The sequence below is a fragment of the Malaclemys terrapin genome, chromosome 9 (genome assembly GCF_027887155.1).
Source record: "Malaclemys terrapin pileata isolate rMalTer1 chromosome 9, rMalTer1.hap1, whole genome shotgun sequence".
Lineage (NCBI taxonomy): Eukaryota > Metazoa > Chordata > Testudines > Emydidae > Malaclemys > Malaclemys terrapin.
The window spans coordinates 29,089,595-29,107,430 of NC_071513.1; the positions used below are offsets into that span (position 1 = coordinate 29,089,595).

The 17,836-nt window shown below is 41.5% G+C and overlaps 1 protein-coding gene and 1 non-coding gene across 2 annotated transcripts in view; one reads left to right on the forward strand and one right to left on the reverse strand.

Moving 5' to 3' along the window:
• The window catches only part of LOC128843372 (connector enhancer of kinase suppressor of ras 2-like), a 530,962-nt gene that overhangs the window by 503,572 nt on the left and 9,554 nt on the right, over positions 1-17,836 (forward strand). The window lies entirely within an intron of this gene.
• Positions 106-177, reverse strand: TRNAG-UCC (transfer RNA glycine (anticodon UCC)). The gene has a single exon. It is a non-coding gene; the product is annotated as a tRNA-Gly (tRNA).

Below are 17,836 nucleotides of genomic sequence, written 5' to 3' on the forward strand. Positions count from 1 at the left end.
CTGTGTGTTCAATGACCTGCTGGGATTTGGGACATTAATTCTCTCATTCCATTGATAAACTGACTTAAATTAAACCAATTCCCAGCAGAGGAAACATCACATCATTGCATTAGCTGGGAATCAAACCCAGGTCAACTGCTTGGAAGGCAGCTATGCTTACCACTATACCACCAATGATGGTACTGGATCTGGCATTCCCCTGTTAAATTTTTCCACTAGTTTGAAGGGAAGTACACATAGGAGCCTGAATTTGGCCCAGAGGAAACCAATGATTTACTCAATTAATTTTTTCCAAATACAGTTTATTTTTTAATTTCCAAGACACATCAGCCTCTCTAAAATTCTTCAGAATTCTATTGTTTTCATGCTGTAGATTCCAATGCCCTCTAGGTAACTAACATTACAGTGGAAATACACAGTACTGGTATTCTAGGAAAACTTTAATACCATTCACATTTAAGACTGTGTATTTGTTTCCTGTAGAGGCTTGTTCCTGTAACATGTCTGCCAAACATACACATTGCAACCCCAGATTTACTGACTGAATTCAATGGACTAAGGGAATGAACTGATCCTGTCAAGAAGATTAAAGGCTATTTGTCAGCTGTGTTACATAAAGGGCATTCTTTAACATTGTTAGGAAAAAATGATGCATGTGTGAGGTGAAAGAGAGTTAAAGAAGCTCTTATTGACCTATTCAATAGGTAGTTTGAGCTGATTTTGATTTATATTTATTGTGAAAGAACTAACAAATGTTAGCAGTAGAGTCAAATTTTCTTTGCAGCATTTGCCCTAACTTCTTATATATGTTTATCTCTTTAAGGTATTAGCTATATGCTTTTTAATAGGTTAAAATACTAAGGAAAAACAAAGCTGGTACCACTTTTTGTCCCTTAAGAGTTTGACAATTAATTATTTATAATGAAAGACTGATGCTGCCTTATGTTAGAAAACAAGCTATCATCTCTGTGCACAGTATGTATTTGAAAAAAGAAATGATAAAAATCACTGTGAACTGCTGTCAGGGACTTTATAGTTTAGAAATCTAACAATGACTAGCACAGGGTATTTTTTACAAATTGTATATTAGTACACTATATTTTCCAGTATTATTTTACAGCTTTGTGTTGCAGAACTTGAATCTTTACTTAGACTGAAATAAGAAATTTACCACACTAAAGTCATCATATTGTATAAGCTTTCCTATTACATAAATGATTCCATCGTAAATTATTTATCTTTGCCGTTCATATGTGTGTGTGTGTGTGTTGCTGTTGCTTTGAGAGCCTTTCAGTGATCAGATATTCTCTATGTTCTGATTCACAGGCTGCTGCTTTCAAAATATGCAGAAGGTGCAATATTTTGTTAATTTATATTGCTGTCTTGAAATCACTCAAGCAGCATAATAGGTTGTAAGCTAAGCTTCAGAAAAAACCTTGATGTATTTTGTAGTTATTTTTAGTTATATTCCTTTGTGAAGCAATTATGTTTTGTGATTATATGCAATCAGATTTTGTTTTTTTCCGGGTGACTTACTACGTTATGCAATATTTTAGTCAATGGGTCAAATACAGCCTACAAACCATTTTACTCTACTATAGTGTGATGTGTATAAATAATGTTTTTGACAACAAATTGTCCTTCGTTACTATGAACCTTTAAAAATAAGAGAACCTGGACAGAATCTGTTAAATCACTTTACTCTAAGGGTATGTCTATACTACCTGCCAGATTGGCGGACAGCAATCGATCCAGCGGGGGTTGATTTATCGTGTCCAGTCTAGACATGATAAATCGACCCCTCGCCCTCGCCCGTCGACTCCTGTACTCCAGCGCTGCGAGAGATACAAGCAGAGTCGATGGGGGAGTGGCAGCAGTCGAATTACCGCGGTGAAGACACCACGGTAAGTCGATCTAAGTTCGTTGACTTCAGCTACATTATTCACGTAGCTGAAGTTGCGTAACTTAGATCGATCCCCCACCCTAGTGTAGACCAGGGCTAAGTCTCTCTAAGGTAGTGGGGGGATGGGGAAGATTCCCAGGAGACTTATGATGAAGAATATATATTTCTATAATAAGAAGGAAAATATCCAGCATCTCACATTTCTTAGCAATTGTGTAATTGGTGTTGAAGGAAACCCTTGTAATCAGAAAATGTTTGTTTTTTCTACAAGTGATTGTCCATCAGCAGTGTCCGTTGGACCACTCCTTTATGCCACTCACCTGCATAAAAGATAGAGCAGGGTCAACATCCTTCAATTCCTTCTTACCACCTGGACCATGAGATGGAACTGTGAGCAGTGTTTCTACTCTTGTGCACTTGTGAATTTTAAAAGTTTTGTAAATGGTTGTTCCTTTAGACTAGTTTAGTACTTGGGTTAGTATAGGATTTTTTGTTAAGTTTCTATTTGAGCACTGTTTTTTCTGTTTTTTGGTTACCAAGCTTCTTCAGCCTTCATGACTGAACAACACACTGCAGATTCTAAGTATCACACCTCATGTGAAGCAGGTATGACCCTCAATGACTGTCACTCAAAATGTTTATTTTGCCTTGGTAAGGGGCACATCATAGACAAATGTTCAATTTGCTGATCATTTTTTAAAAAAACCACAACAGACAAGAGAGACTCTCCTGAAACTTTTTCTTCTGGACAAGTCTATGAAACCACTTCTAATCTGGGTAAACAAAGGGCTGGTCTACACTGCGGGGGGGAGGGGGATCGATCTAAGATACGCAACTTCAGCTATGAGAATAACGTAGCTGAAGTCGACGTATCTTAGATCGATTTACCTCGGGTCCTCACGGCGTGGGATTGATGGCCGCGGCTCCCCTGTCGACTCCACTTCTGCCTCTCATTCTGGTGGAGGTCCCAAGTCGACGGGGAGCGCATTCGGGGATCAATTTATCATGTCTAGATGAGACGCGATAAATCGATCCCCGATAGATCTATTACTACCCGCCGATTCAGCAGGTAGTGAAGACATACCCAAAATCTGCCCAGATCTGAACAGTTTTCCTCCAGAATTGCCATGATAAGCACTGGCTCTGCAGCCAGTACCAGGATTCCAGCTGCTTCAAAACATTCCTTTACAGTTCCTGATTTCAAATCTTCTTCACAGGCTGACAGGGTTGGGCTCAGCACCACTCTTCTAAAAAGCACAATCACAGGTCACCATCTGAGATACCTAGCAATAAAAAGAGGGAGACATTGCCTCATCCTACCTCAGTTAAGGGCAGCACAAGGACTGACTTAGGTCCCTCAGGCATTAGGCCTGGTCCACACTAACCCTCCACTTCGGACTAAGGTACACAAATTCAGCTACGTTAATAACGTAGCTGAATTCAAAGTACCTTAGTCCAAACTTACCGCGGGTCCAGACGCGGCAGGGAGGCTCCCCCTTCGATGCCGCGTACTCCTCTCGCCGAGCTGGAGTACCGGCGTCGACGGCGAGCACTTCCGGGATCGATCCGGGATCGATTTATCGCGTCTAAACCAGACGCGATAAATCAATCCCAGAACATCGATTGCCTGCCGCCGGACCCAGAGGTAAGTGTAGACGTACCCTTAGAAAGAACTTCAGTACCAGCTAAAGACCAGCTTCACTTGGTCTCTGGTGCAGACCCTGCATATTTTTGTAATGAGTAAACTAGAAACAGATTCAGAAATGTAGTAACCAGAAAGGTAGTTTATTTTATAAAGTTTCAAGGAACCCATTATTTTTTAAACTTGATTAATAAAAGGTACTAACTGCAAATTTCAAATGGGTCATTATAGTTAAGAATACCACACCTTCTTCAAATATAGTAATACTGTTCTTGGAAGTTAGTTTTGTTTCTCAGTAGAAGGTTTGCCATTTGAAAGAATTATTTATTTCCATTTTTAAAACATACCTAACTAGGAGTGCCCATCCCATGATCTCCCAGTATTTAAAACACAATAACCAGCAACTACACTGAATCACTAAGTTTCACTGCCAAATACACTCATCATTCCTTCCTACTCTAATGAAATTGTCACAGTCTTCCATGTTATAAAGTGACTATGAAATATAAAAATGATTATTTCAAAGGATAGAATTATCAGAAGAGGACACAGTGTATAGTACTCCTAGTGTCCTAAACCATATTTATTCATTATGATTGTCAAAATTTGCTGGTAATAGCTTTTACTATTCAAGTTTAAAAGAAAATAGCTCATGTTCAGATATGTACCATTAAAATATTTGTTTTTTAAACTTCTAAAATTTTAGTCCAATGTTGTCTCTTCCCAGACCAAAAGGAACCATTTCTAGTAGTCAGAAAAGAAAATTTCTAATTATTCAGATTTTATTTCCATTCACTTATTGGCTGCTATTGAGAAAATGCCCGAAAGTGTGACAATTGGTCCTAATGGTGATGGTCATTTTTATGACAACTTTCTGATGTTTTATTTGGTTTTAAATTTTCTATTTTATGATCATTTACCTTGTATTGTATCAGGAGTATTGCATTGCATCTGGTGCTCAGATACCATAGGAATGAAAATTATAAAAATGTAGAGAGATGGATTTTATTACTAATGTAGCATCTTGAGTGCCCTTAAAGTAAAAAGTGCTGAATATATGGATGCTTTATATATAAAGCTATCCACTAAGAATTGGACTGAGACCATCAACTCATTGTGGCCCACTAAAACAGCTATGAGATGGCAATGGCTATTGGTCACTACCAGCTGGAGCCAAATATGAACTAGTGACCCGTACATAGAGGACTGTTTCTCATCATCAATCCCTTTGGTCCTCCAGTACCCTGTTGACAATTTAATAGCTTATATAGTGAATCCATTCAAACCCCAAAGGAAGAAATGAGGATTCTAAAAATGTCTGAGGTAGTTTGTTTCCATGAGATTGCAATGGTAATTATGTATGTCAGCAACTTTCTCATACTGCATTGTAACCTGAAGGTGGGATTTATCCCACCAGCATTAAAGCTCTAGGTCACTGAGCATTTTTTTGAATCAGGAGAGAGAACCATCTTATAGTAATTGATTTTGTCATAACTCCCCTTAAGCTATGAAATGACATAGTAAAATTTCCCCTTAATTCTGATATCTCTTTTAGGACTGAATAATTGGACCTACCAGAAATTGTTCATTAGATGTCTCTACTTATCTCTACTTCATTGTTTTCTTTGGATTGTTGGCAGGGCCATTCCTTGCAGTCTTTTTATGACCCTTAACTTAGAAATTGAAAAACCAGCTGCTGAATTAGTGTATCTTAAAAGCACTGCTCTTACATCAAGGCAAGTGGTCTCCTCCAGCAGAATTGAGAAGCCTCCAGCGGCTGGATCTGAGAGCCATAGGGATCACACTTACTCCTCTCCTCTTTTCCAGCTTCCTTGTTTTCTCTTTATCTGTTTCTCCTCTGGTGGGGCACCATTAAAACTGAGCCAAAATATCTTTTAAAAATGGATCTCTTCTGCTCCAGACACCAGAAGAAATATTTTGCAACCTTCCTACATCTCATTCAGATGGACTGGCCATCTGATACATGATTTGACTTTCTGTGCCAGAAAAGACAATAAAATCAGGTGAGGTAGGGCAAGATGAATTCTTATAGCTCTCTACTGGCTCTGGTTCTCTCATCTACAAGAGATGCCTCTATCTGTTCCTGGGAAGTTACACCTCAAAGACTATCTTAATGTGCAGGGTCCAAAAGTGCAGGATCCAGTCAAATTCCTGTTGACAGATTGTAACTTGAGAGAGTGAACCTCCAGGAGTGTGGATCATATCTGGAAGCCCTTCTGACTCTTTCAATCTAGGTTACTTTTTAAAATGCAATCATCTTCACCAGAAGGGTCAGTGAGTTGATTGCATTCTGTATCAAAACACCTTTTTCTTTAACTTTCTTCACATCATGTAGTACTCAGGTCTACCCCAGAATTCCTGCCAAAAGTAGTTTCTCTTTACAATTTCAATCAAAAAACTATTTGCCTAAACCTGCTCATCCTCAAGAGTCCCAATGGCTTTGACTGGTTGTCTACAGAACCATCAGATTCTTTCTAGACAGGACAAAATCCTTTAGGAAGTCAGATGCCATGTTCATCTCTTAATGTTGGCATTAATGAAACAAAAGTCTCAAAGCATCTAATACAACCATTTTCAAATGAATAAGATATGCTAATTTAGAAGATTATATAAAACTGGAAATACACCATCTTCAACTCTCAGAACACATTCAACAAGTTTTATCTCTATATCTTTTCAAGAGATCTGCAGAGTGGCCCTGGGCACCCTATGCTCTGGGGGAGGAGTAAATTACTGCGCTCATTTCCATGGAGCAGCTTGCTTTCCCCCTGAGCTATTCTGGCTGGCAAGTGGGCTGAAAGAAAGAGGACGTCTGAGCCCCTCCCACTTCCTGCTTTTCTTCTCTACCTCCCCTCCCCCACTTGCTTGAAAGAGTCCTGGCTCTCCCCATCATGGCCAAAGTCACAATCAGAGCAGAGGGCCTAGCAAAAGAATAATGGCAGCCTCATTTACCCCTATTCCCCTGTGCAGCTATGTAAAGGCTTTGACAGACTAGCCATAGTAATCTAGTACTTCGTGTCAACTGAGGAAAGTTGCATTGTTTATTAGAATAACAGAAATACCTAGAATATTTCAGATGTATGCATTTTGCACCTTTGTTCCTAGAATTTACTGTATGTTTAGTTCTTCTTTTCAACCACCTCAGGTTATATAGTATTATGAGGCATGGACAATGTGATAAATTTGGCAAGAAGAATTTTTAAGTGATTAATAGATTCCAAGGCCAGATGGGACCATTGTGATTATCTAGTCTATCTGACCTCCTGCATAACACAGGCCATAGAACGTCCCTAAAATAATTCTTAGAGCATATTGTGACGACACCCCATATTCTTCATGGAAATATGGTTATGATATGTATATGGCATAACTAAGATATATTTTATGCAAGATGGCTCATGTAAGATATAATTGGAAAGGTTATGATTTACTGAATGTGATTATCCAATTTGTATGCATCTACCATTTTGGTTTCTAAAGTTAGGAATATTACCTACGTAACAATTACAACTGTGTGTGTGTGTACTTGGGGGGAACACCCACCAGACAATAGACAATCCTCCTGAATGACCCATTTAAGAAGAACAATAGAACTCTGAAGATACTAATCTCTCTCTTTCCTGAGAGGTATCATGGGACATAGCTGTGACACTACCAGGTCAGGTGGTCCTGTCACCTAATCCAAAATACTACCTTGGACACTGCTGGAACTTTTCCTCTGTAGGCATATGGGAATCAAACAAAGGTTTCCCGCCTTAGCTAAATCCTTTTCAAGGCTGGGGAGGGGATTAATCTGGACTCTCCTCCATTGCCTAACCAAGAAGAAGGACTGCTTAAAGAGCCTGAAGGGTCAAAGGAACTAACCTGAAGGGCAAGGCGGGAGTGAGTCCAGACTGAGACAGAAAAATAACTGCAATTCTAAGTACTGAAACTCTGCAACTTACCTAAAATAACATGTAGGGTAATAAATTACTTCTTGAAACCAGTCTCTTTAAGAACTTAAGTTTAGTATGTGTGTTTTGTTTTATTAGCTCAGTAATCTGCTTTGTCCTGTTTGCTATCCCTTATAATCACTTAAAATCTGCCTTTTATAGTTAATAATTTTGTTTTGTTTATTATTAAACCCAGTTTGTGAAATTTCTAACTGGGGAAGGTAAGAAGTTATGCATATCTCTCTTCACTTTGAGGGAGAGGGCGAATTTTTATGAGCTTGTGCTGTGCAAATCTTTTTATACAGCGCAAGACAGTATTATTTTGGGTTTATTCCCCAAAAGGCACGTGCACATGAGTGCTGGGTGAATCATCACACAGAGATGATTTCAGTCTGTGTCTGCAGCTGGGTGTGGCCCTATCTGTGTAGTGTGCTGCAAGAGGCCGGAGAGCCTAATTCAGCAAACAGGGGGAGGGAATCCAGGCTGGTGGAGCAGGAGGGGCTCAGTGAAACCCCAGTACATCAGGTGGGAAGGGTGGTGGTCTAACCTGTCACAGTGCCATAGTCAAGCAGGGTAATGTGCACAGCTTATTGCTTTGAAACACTGGTGTAGATTTTAAGTGAGTTTTAAGTGTGCTGGCTGGAGAACAGACAAAGTGGTTACAGGTTTGTTATTTTCTGTTTGCTTATTTTGGGTATGGGAAATAGGGGCAGAAAAGTCAATAACTGAATGAAAGTGAAGCTACCAAAAAGTTGGAGCTCTTCAGATTGCAAGTAGAAGAAAATGAAAAACTGCATAAGAGACAGGTGGAATTAAAACAGATGGAAATTGAAGCAGAAGCAACCAGGCAGAAGTTAGCTCACAAGAGAGCCATGGAACTGAGACAGCTAGAGGCTGAGGAAGCCCGAGAACAGATAAAGCTGGAGGCTGACAAAGAACGGGAAGCAGAAAGTGCCAGACAGGAAGCAGAAAATACCAGACAAAAGACAGCACATCAGAGAGCCCTGGAACTGAAAGACAAAGAACTGGAGGAAAAAGAAAAAGAGGGAAAGCATCAACTGACTATAATGGAGTGGAAGAGACAGATCCCTACACCAGAGAGCTCCACCTCTCCAAAAATCCATAAGTGGGAGCAGTTGTGGGCGAGACATCACCTGAGAAGGGCATACTGGGAACCGAGCTAATTCCCCAGACAGACAGCAGGAGATGCCACGGTGATGAGTCCAGCCCCATTACACCTCCATACAGCGAGTCTGGGGACATTGCTGACTATTTCATCACCTTTGAAAGACTGTGTATGCTCCATGAGATTCCTGAGGATCAACAGATGACCACTTTGGTTGCAAAGTTGACTGGGAGAGGTCTGGATATATTCAATAAGATGCCAATTGGTGATGCTGCCGATTATGATAAATTTAAGGAATTGGTTTTAAAAATGTTTCAGATTACACCTGAAATTTAGAGTAAAATTTAGAAGACTTAAGGGAGAGGCTGGATTAAGTAATGTGATTTATGTGAACCAAATGAGAGATCTACTGGATAAGTGAGTAAGGTGAAAAGGTATTACAAAGTTTGAAGCAATGTTTGAAGTAATGATTTGGTTGCTCAGGAACAGTTCCTGAATATGTCTAATGATGATGTAAAACAGTGTTTATGGGATAAAAAGGTAGAGACGATCGAAGAACTTGCAACTTTTGCAGATAAATTTGAACAATCCCAAGCACCTAGTAGGAATAAATCACAAGCAGAGGGTTTTAAGTTTAGTGGGAAGCAAGATTCCCAATTTGCCCCTGGGAAGAAGGAGGGTGGATGGGAGGCTGGACGCTCACATCCCCAAGTTAACTCCTCCAGTCCTCATCCCAAATCTCCTGTAAAAGCAGAAGAGCCCAGAAGGTGCTATCATTGTAATTCCTGAGCACCTGAGGAATAAATGTCCTATGCTGAGTGAGAACAGGCAGCAGGTAACTCATGGGAATGCTGCTACCCAGAGCACAGAGGCACCTCAGGCAATTGCCACTTATCATACACGTTTTGTAAAGATTGCCACTGCACAGCCAGTTTGACTTAGTTGCTAAGTTTTAGAACTAGGGATTTTGTGGTGTAATAAATAAATAGCATTCCATCAGTTCAGTAATCTTTTCTTATTGCGGAGGATGGGGGAGGTTGATAAAATCAGATGCTGAAACACTGTCTCATTAATAAGAATTATGGAGATTCCCCTTCATGTTTATTTTTGACACTGGTACACACTGCGTACTAAGGAAGTTAATCAGACTGAAGCTATAGTCCACTTTTACTAACATTTTTACCACAAATCTAATGCATGTAGCTAGCAAATGATAGACTACTCCATGATAACATTTTTTTTCTAATTGCTTTTCTTAAATTCTTTCAATTTTGTAATTCTGTAGTACAAATAAAACTGAAGTGTGCATAATCCTCTTTAGAAAGTTCCCAATTTTCTTTGGAATTATATACAGTGATATGGTCTGTAATAGAACATATCTAAATACAGTACTTCTGATAAACCTGATGATCATACTTTCTTAATTCAAATAAGTCCCAAAATATTAAAGAAATTGATATATTCTATGATATCAAATAATGTAAGTTATTTCATATCTACTTATATTGAATCTAAAAACCTAATTTTTTTCAGATTACAAAAGAATAAAATGGCAGTCCTTCCAATGTTTAGATTATTGAGGCGGAATGGGATAACATCTGTATACAAATACAGTTTTGCCTCTGTCAGTTGAAGAGAAAATTTTTCAGTTTTTTCAAAGTTTTTGGGGGAATTTTAATGCCTCTGCATGATCTTCACTATCATCATGTTTGTAGCCTGTGATAGGGCCTTCCATGGCTGGGCAGCCTAGCAGCTGGATCGTTGGATAGGAGCTGGAGGGTGGGACCTGCCCTCCTTTCCCTCAGGTCCTGGCTCAGAGTCCTGGGCCACTCACACCCCTAGACAGGGGTGTGGGATCTTGCTCCCAGCCATGAGGGGGAGGCTAAGGACCTGTTGTCTGAGCTGCTCCCTATGTAAATCCTTTAGTTTGGGTCATGGCCCTGCTAGTCCAGTTTCACCACAGTTGGGGCTTGGTGGTAGATTCCCCTGGGCAGGGGAAGACTTACTTGTTTCCAGTGGCTGCGTTGGCAGGCAGGTTGCGTCTGTGCCTTCAGGCAGACACACCGAGAGCTCCTGCCTCTTCACCAGTCAGCCCCTAACTGAGCCAGGCTCCCTTCTTTTTTCCCCCTTCCAGGCCTGGCACTAGCTGCAGGTATAATGGGGTGGGGCTAGCTGAACCCATAGGTTTTCTTTAACCCCTGCTGTGCCTGGCAGCCACCTCTCTGCTCCTTCACATAGCCAGTTTTGCATAAATAGACTCTACATATGCATACTAGTAACTTTGTTCAGTACATTCAGGGTGTTCCTGTGAATTTAACTTAAGTTTGAAGTTTTGGTAAATGTCAACAAAAATAAATTATTATGCGTTTGTGACCGAATAATCTTCCTTCTCTGAATCATATCAATTATCATTCCTGGTCCTGCAGTCCTTATTCAGGTGAAACTCCAACTGAAGTCAGTGGTTATTTTGCTTGAGTATGGACTGATGGATGAGGTCATAATTTATACTTAGCTCGTAAAGAAAATGAGATTAGTATCAGGTCATAAGTGTCTAAAGACAAACAATAAGAGTATTTTTCTAAAGCAAGACACCAATAAAATGTTTCTAAAGGAAAAGAAACATGACAAACCTCTCATATTTAATTACATAAGTAAGAACTTTATATTTACAGCCAGTGCAATATTATGATTTGGCGATTCAAGAACACAATTTTAAAATTACCAACACGTTATTAGTAATGAACAAGGGGAAATGAGATTTCAGTTACTTGCAATAAATAATAGGTTTTGTCAAGAAAAGCAAGTATCTCACAAATTATAAACATGCCTTTTGTTGAATGAACTTATATTGCTGGGTATTATAGTGGAGAAAATGTTAAAGAACTGTTCATTGTTTAAAAATAACTTCCTGTATGTTCTTGAGGTCAGTTGTTTGGGATGGCAAATCACATAAATTAGATGTCTGTAGGCAGTTTTAACATTTGCATCTGATGTTTGTGAAAAGTGGTCTGCATTTTTATTCCTAATTCTAAATGTCCCACCTTTTTTCATTTAATAACAATAATAATTAGTGTTTTAATAGGTAGTTTTTCATATCTTCACAGGTTTATAAATAAATTAATTCTCACAACACCTGTAAGTCTGAAATTAAGTTGGTCATTGTCCTTATTGTATACCTGAGAAAGCGGTGATTCAGCTAAATTACGTGGTTTGCTGAGGACCACATAGAAGTCAGTGACAGATCCTGTATTAGAACAAAAGCATTCCGACTCACGAGTCTTTGCTTAAACCATTAGACCATTTTATCTCACTTCTACATTGCCTTCTTTTTATGGTAGCAATGACTTTTCCCCCATTTTATATCCCTTTTCATATGCTGTACCATCAAAATACTCACAAATTCAGTGAGTTAGAAATGTATTGTTGAATATTGTTCTCATGTAAGTAGTTTAATATACTTCTTTCCTATCTTCATGTAACTTACACAAAAATCAACGTTATTGTAATACATATACAAGAGGTGGAAGATTGGACAAATGACCAAGGAAGAGTATAAAAATATTGCTCAGGCATGCAGGAGTGAAATCAGGAAGGCCAAATCACACTTGAAGTTGCAGCTAGCAAGAGATGTTAAGAGTAACAAGAAGGGTTTCTTCAGGTATGTTAGCAACAAGAAGAAAGTCAAGGAAAGTGTGGGCTCCTTACTGAATGAGGGAGGCAATCTAGTGACAGAGGATGTGGGAAAAGCTAATGTACTCAATGATTCTTTTGCCTCTGTCTTCACAAACAAGGTCAGCTCCCAGACTGCTGCACTGGGCAGCACAGTATGGGGAGAAGGTGACCAGCCCTCTGTGGAGAAAGAAGTGGTTCGGGACTATTTAGAAAAACTGGATGAGCACAGGTCCATGGGGCCGGATGCACTGCATCTGAGGGTGTTAAAGGAGTTGGCGGATGTGATGCAGAGCCATTGGCCATTATCTTTGAAAACCCATGGTGATCGGGGGAGGTCCCAGATGACTGGAAAAAGCTAATGTCGTGCCCATCTTTAAAAAAGGGAAGGAGGAGGATCCGGGGAACTACAGGCCAGTCAGCCTCACCTCAGTCCCTGGAAAAATCATGGAGCAGGTCCTCAAGGAATCAATTCTGAAGCACTCGGAGGACAGGAAAGTGATCAGGAACAGTCAGCATGGATTCACAAAGGGCAAGTCATGCCTGACTAACCTAATTGCCTTCTATGAGGAGATAACTGGGTCTGTGGATGAGGGGAAAGCAGTGGATGTGTTATTCCTTGACTTTAGCAAAGCTTTTGATAGAGTCTCCCACAGTATTCGTGCCAGCAAGTTAAAGAAGTATGGGCTGGATGAATGGACTATAAGGTGGATAGAAAGCTGGCTAGATCATTGGGCTCAATGGGTAGTGATCAACGGCTCCGTGTCTAGTTGGCAGCCGGTTTCAAGCGGAGTGCCCCAAGGGTCGGTTCCGGGGCCGGTTTTGTTCAATATCATAGAATATCAGAGTTGGAAGGGACCTCAAGAGGTCTTCATTAATGATCTGGAGGATGGCGTGAACTGCACTCTCAGCAAGTTTGCAGATGACACTAAACTGGGAGGAGTGGTAGATACACTGGAGGGTAGGGATAGGATACAGAGGGACCTAGACAAATTAGAGGATTGGGCCAAAAGAAAACTGATGAGGTTCAAGTGGAGAGTCCTGCACTTGGGACGGAAGAATCCCATTCACTGTTACAGACTAGGGACCGAATAGCTAGGAAGCAGTTCTGCAGAAAAGGACCTAGGGGTTACAGTGGACGAGAAGCTGGATTTGAGTCAACAGTGTGCCTTTGTTGCCAAGAAGGCTAATGGCATTTTGGGCTGTATAAGTAGGGGCATTGCCAGCAGATCGAGGGACGTGATCATTCCGCTCTATTTGACATTGGTGAGGCCTCATCTGGAGTACTGTGTCCAGTTTTGGGCCCCACACTACAAGAAGGATGTGGAAAAATTGGAAAGAGTCCAGCGGAGGGCAACAAAAATGATTAGGGGGCTGGAGCACATGACTTATGAGGAGAGGCTGAGGGAACTGGGATTGTTTAGTCTGCAGAAGAGAAGAATGAGGGGGGATTTGATAGCTGCTTTCAACTACCTGAAAGGGGGTTCCAAAGTGGATGGATCTAGACTGTTCTCAGTAGTACCTGATGACAGAACAAGGAGTAATGGTCTCAAGTTGCAGTGGGGGAAGTTTAGGTTGGATATTAGGAAAAACTTTTTCACTAGGAGGGTGGTGAAGCACTGGAATGGGTTACCTAGGGAGGTGGTGGAATCTCCTTCCTTAGAGGTTTTTAAAGTCTGGCTTGACAAAGCCCTGGCTGGGATGATTTAGTGGGGAATTGGTCCTGCTTTGAGCAGGGGGTTGGACTAGATGACCTCCTGAGGTCCCTTCCAAACCTGATATTCTATGATTCTATATGTTGTTCATGAATGTTTGTCTCTTATGAGAAGCCCTTGAAGGGTGATCTTGTCACATGGCTACTAATTTTATCCTTGGTTTATTAACTGTATCAGCTTCAAGTTGTGCCATTTAAAAGAGGGCAGCATTGATTCCAAAAAGCATGTAATCTCACTGTATAAGGAAACTGTTATCTTTTAGACAGATGTTAAGTCTTTGTTGATTAAGGAAATATTTGAAACTGTAGCCTGATTGTTCTCATTTTTTTAAAATAAACACATTTTTAATATTTCTGAATGAGAGAATGCTTTTTTAGTTATCAAGAGTAATCTGGCATAGAAAACACTGATGTTCATATTAGGGTTTTTTCTTCATCCGTTGTGATCTTGATGTTTCATTGTTGCTGAAAATTGGCTGATTCATTCCATGTAACATGATCATTCTATATGCAGGCAAAAGGAAATGAATTACCCTTGATAGACTTCCTTCTGGAGAGTTCGATTTCAATCAAGTATCTTTACCTTCTCTCTAATTTTGTTCATTTTCTTCTTTTTGTATGATTCAAGTAAATACATTGTAGAAATACAAAATCAGTGTATTTCAACAAGGATGGGGTTTGGGGAATTAGTCCCAAAATATGCTTTATCTAATGGTCTGCTTTTGAAAATACCAGATCCTCTTGTCAAATAAGGAGCAGCTCAGGGATAAAAGAATAAATGTGTGTGCAAAATTGTAGCATGTTGTCAGGGTAATATCCCTTTATAGATTATATTATAGATGTTGTCAGAGTATATTCCATTCTATATAAAAGCAAGAAGATAACAGAGATCAAAATTTGCTTCCATGACTCCAATAGTATGTACACCTAGACTAATACTTCAGAAATCAATCATATACTACAGTCTCATTTCAACTTTTAGCTTTCTGATTTGATAAGTACAGAATTTTCTTTCATAATTTGTCTGCATGAAATCATGAGCATCTTTCTGTTTTTATTTTAATACTGTCTTGTATTATCACCATGAATGTACAATGGATGTCACCATGGGAAATACTGTTGTTGGTTTCTGAAGTAATTATTACTTTGGCAGTAGGTGCACCAGCAATTGATCTGTCTATAGGCATGTCTACACTACGGGATTAATCCGAATTTACAGAATTCGAATTTTGGAAACAGATTGTATAAAGTCGAATGTATGCGGCCACACTAAGCACATTAATTCGGCGGTGTGCGTCCATGTACCGGGGTTAGCGTTGATTTCTGGAGCGTTGCACTGTGGGTAGTTATCCCATAGCTATCCCATAGTTCCCACAGTCTCCCCCACCCATTGGAATTCTGGGTTGAGATCCCAGTGCCTGATGGGGGCAAAAAACATTGTCGCAGGTTGTTCTGGGTACAGCCTCACCCCTCCCTCCATGAAAGCAACGGCAGACAACCGTTTCGCGCCTTTTTTCCTGGGTGAACACAGCAGACGCCATACCACGGCAAGCATAGAGCCCGCTCAAGACAGCAGTCATGAACATTGTAAACACCTCACGCATTATCATGCAGTTTATGCTGAACCAGGACCAGAAAAACGAGGCAAGGAGGAGGCGGTGACGGCAGCGTGGCAACGAGAGTGATGAGGACGAGGACATGGACATGGACACAGACTTCTCTCAAACCGTGGGTCCCGGCACTTTGGAGATCATGTTGTTGATGGGGCAGGTTCTATCCGTGGAACGCCGATTCTGGACCCGGGAAACAAGCACAGACTGGTGGGACCGCATAGTGTTGCAGGTGTGGGATGATTCCCAGTGGCTGCGAAACTTTCGCATGTTTAAGGGCACTTTCATGGAACTTTGTGACTTGCTTTCCCCTTCCCTGAAGCACCAGAATACCAGGATGAGAGCAGCCCTCACAGTTGAGAACCGAGTGGCGATAGCCCTGTGGAAGCTTGCAACGCCAGACAGCTACCAGTCAGTCGGACATCAATTTGGAGTGGGCAAATCTACTGTGAGGGCTGCTGTCATGCAAGTAGCCAAAGCAATCATTGAGCTGCTGCTACGAAAGGTAGTGACTCTGGGAAATGTGCAGGCCATAGTGGATGGCTTTGCTGCAATGGGATTCCGATAGATGGAACCCATATCCCTATTTTGGCACCGGAGCACCAGGGTACCCAGTACATAAACCGCAAGGGTTACTTTTCAATGGTGCTGCAAGCACTGGTGGATCACGGGACGTTTCACCAACATCAACGTGGGCTGGCCAGGAAGGGTTCATGATGCTCGCGTCTTCAGGAACACTACTCTGTTTAAACGGCTGCAGCAAGGAACTTACTTCCCAGACCAGAAAATCACCGTTGGGGATGTTGAAATACCTATAGTTATCCTTGGGGACCCAGCCTACCCCTTAATGCCATGGCTCATGAAGCCATACACAGGCAGCCTGGACAGGAGTCAGGAGCTGTTCAGCTACAGGCTGAGCAAGTGCAGAATGGTGGTGGAATGTGCATTTGGACATTTAAAAGGTCGCTGGCGCACTTTACTGTCTCACTCAGACCTCAGCCAAACCAATATCCCGATTGTTATTGCTGCTTGCTGTGTGCTCCACAGTCTCTGTGAGAGTAAGGGGCAGACCTTTATGGTGGGGTGGGAGGCTGAGGCAAATCGCCTGGCTGCTGATTATGTGCAGCCAGACACCAGGGCGATTAGAAGAGCACACCAGGAAGCGCGGCGCATCAGAGAAGCTTTGAAAATCAGTTTCATGACTGGCCAGGCTACCGTATGAAAGTTCTGTTTGTTTCTCCTTGATGAAAATCCGCCCCCTTTATTGGCTCATTCTCTGTAGGCAACCCACCCTCCCCCTTCGATCACAGCTTGCTTTCAAAGGATCCATGTATTCTTTATTAATTGATTATAAAAAGAGGGAGAGAACTGAGAAGGTAGCCTGGGTGCAGTTTGGGAGGAGGATCGGAGGGAAGGAAAAGGCTATTAAAAAAAGGTTAAAATAATGACAGTCTTTTGCTTGGGCTGTCCACTGGGGTGGAATGGGAGGGTGTACGGAGCCTCCCCCCCCCCGCGTTCTTACACGTCTGGGTGAGGAGGCTATGGAACATGATGAGGGAGGAGGGGGGGTTATACAGGGGCTGCAGCGGCAGTCTGTGATCCTGCTGCCATTCCTGAAGCTCCACCAGACGCCGGAGCATGTGTGTTTGCTCACACAGCAGCCCCAGCATTGCATCCTGCCTCCTCTGATCTTCCTGCTGCCACCTCTCATCTCGAACATCTCTTCTCTCCTCACGTTGGTCCCTCCTGTCCTCACGTTCACTGGCACACGTGAAAAGCTCAGCACCAAACCTCCCCCCCCCCGCGCTTGGCTTACTACAGGGAAGGATTTCTTTTCAGCCACAGGCAAACAGCCCAGTAGGAAGGGCCACCTCTGTCCCCTTAATTAAATTCCCGTATTTCAACCAGGTTACCATGAGCAATATCAATCTCCTGAGGATTACACAGCGAGATAAAGAACGGATGTTGCTTGAATGCCAGCAAACACCGGGACCATATGCTGCCAGGCTTTGTCAAGCAATGATACCAGATTACTTGCTACTAGCATGGCGTGGTCAAGTGTCCTACCATGGAGGACGGAATAAGGCTGCACTGCCCAGAAACCTTCTGCAAAAACTTTTGGAGTACCTCCAGGAGAGCTTCATGGAGATGTCCCTGGAGGATTTCCGCTCCATCCCCAGATACGTTAACAGACTTTTCCAGTAGCTGTACTGGCCACG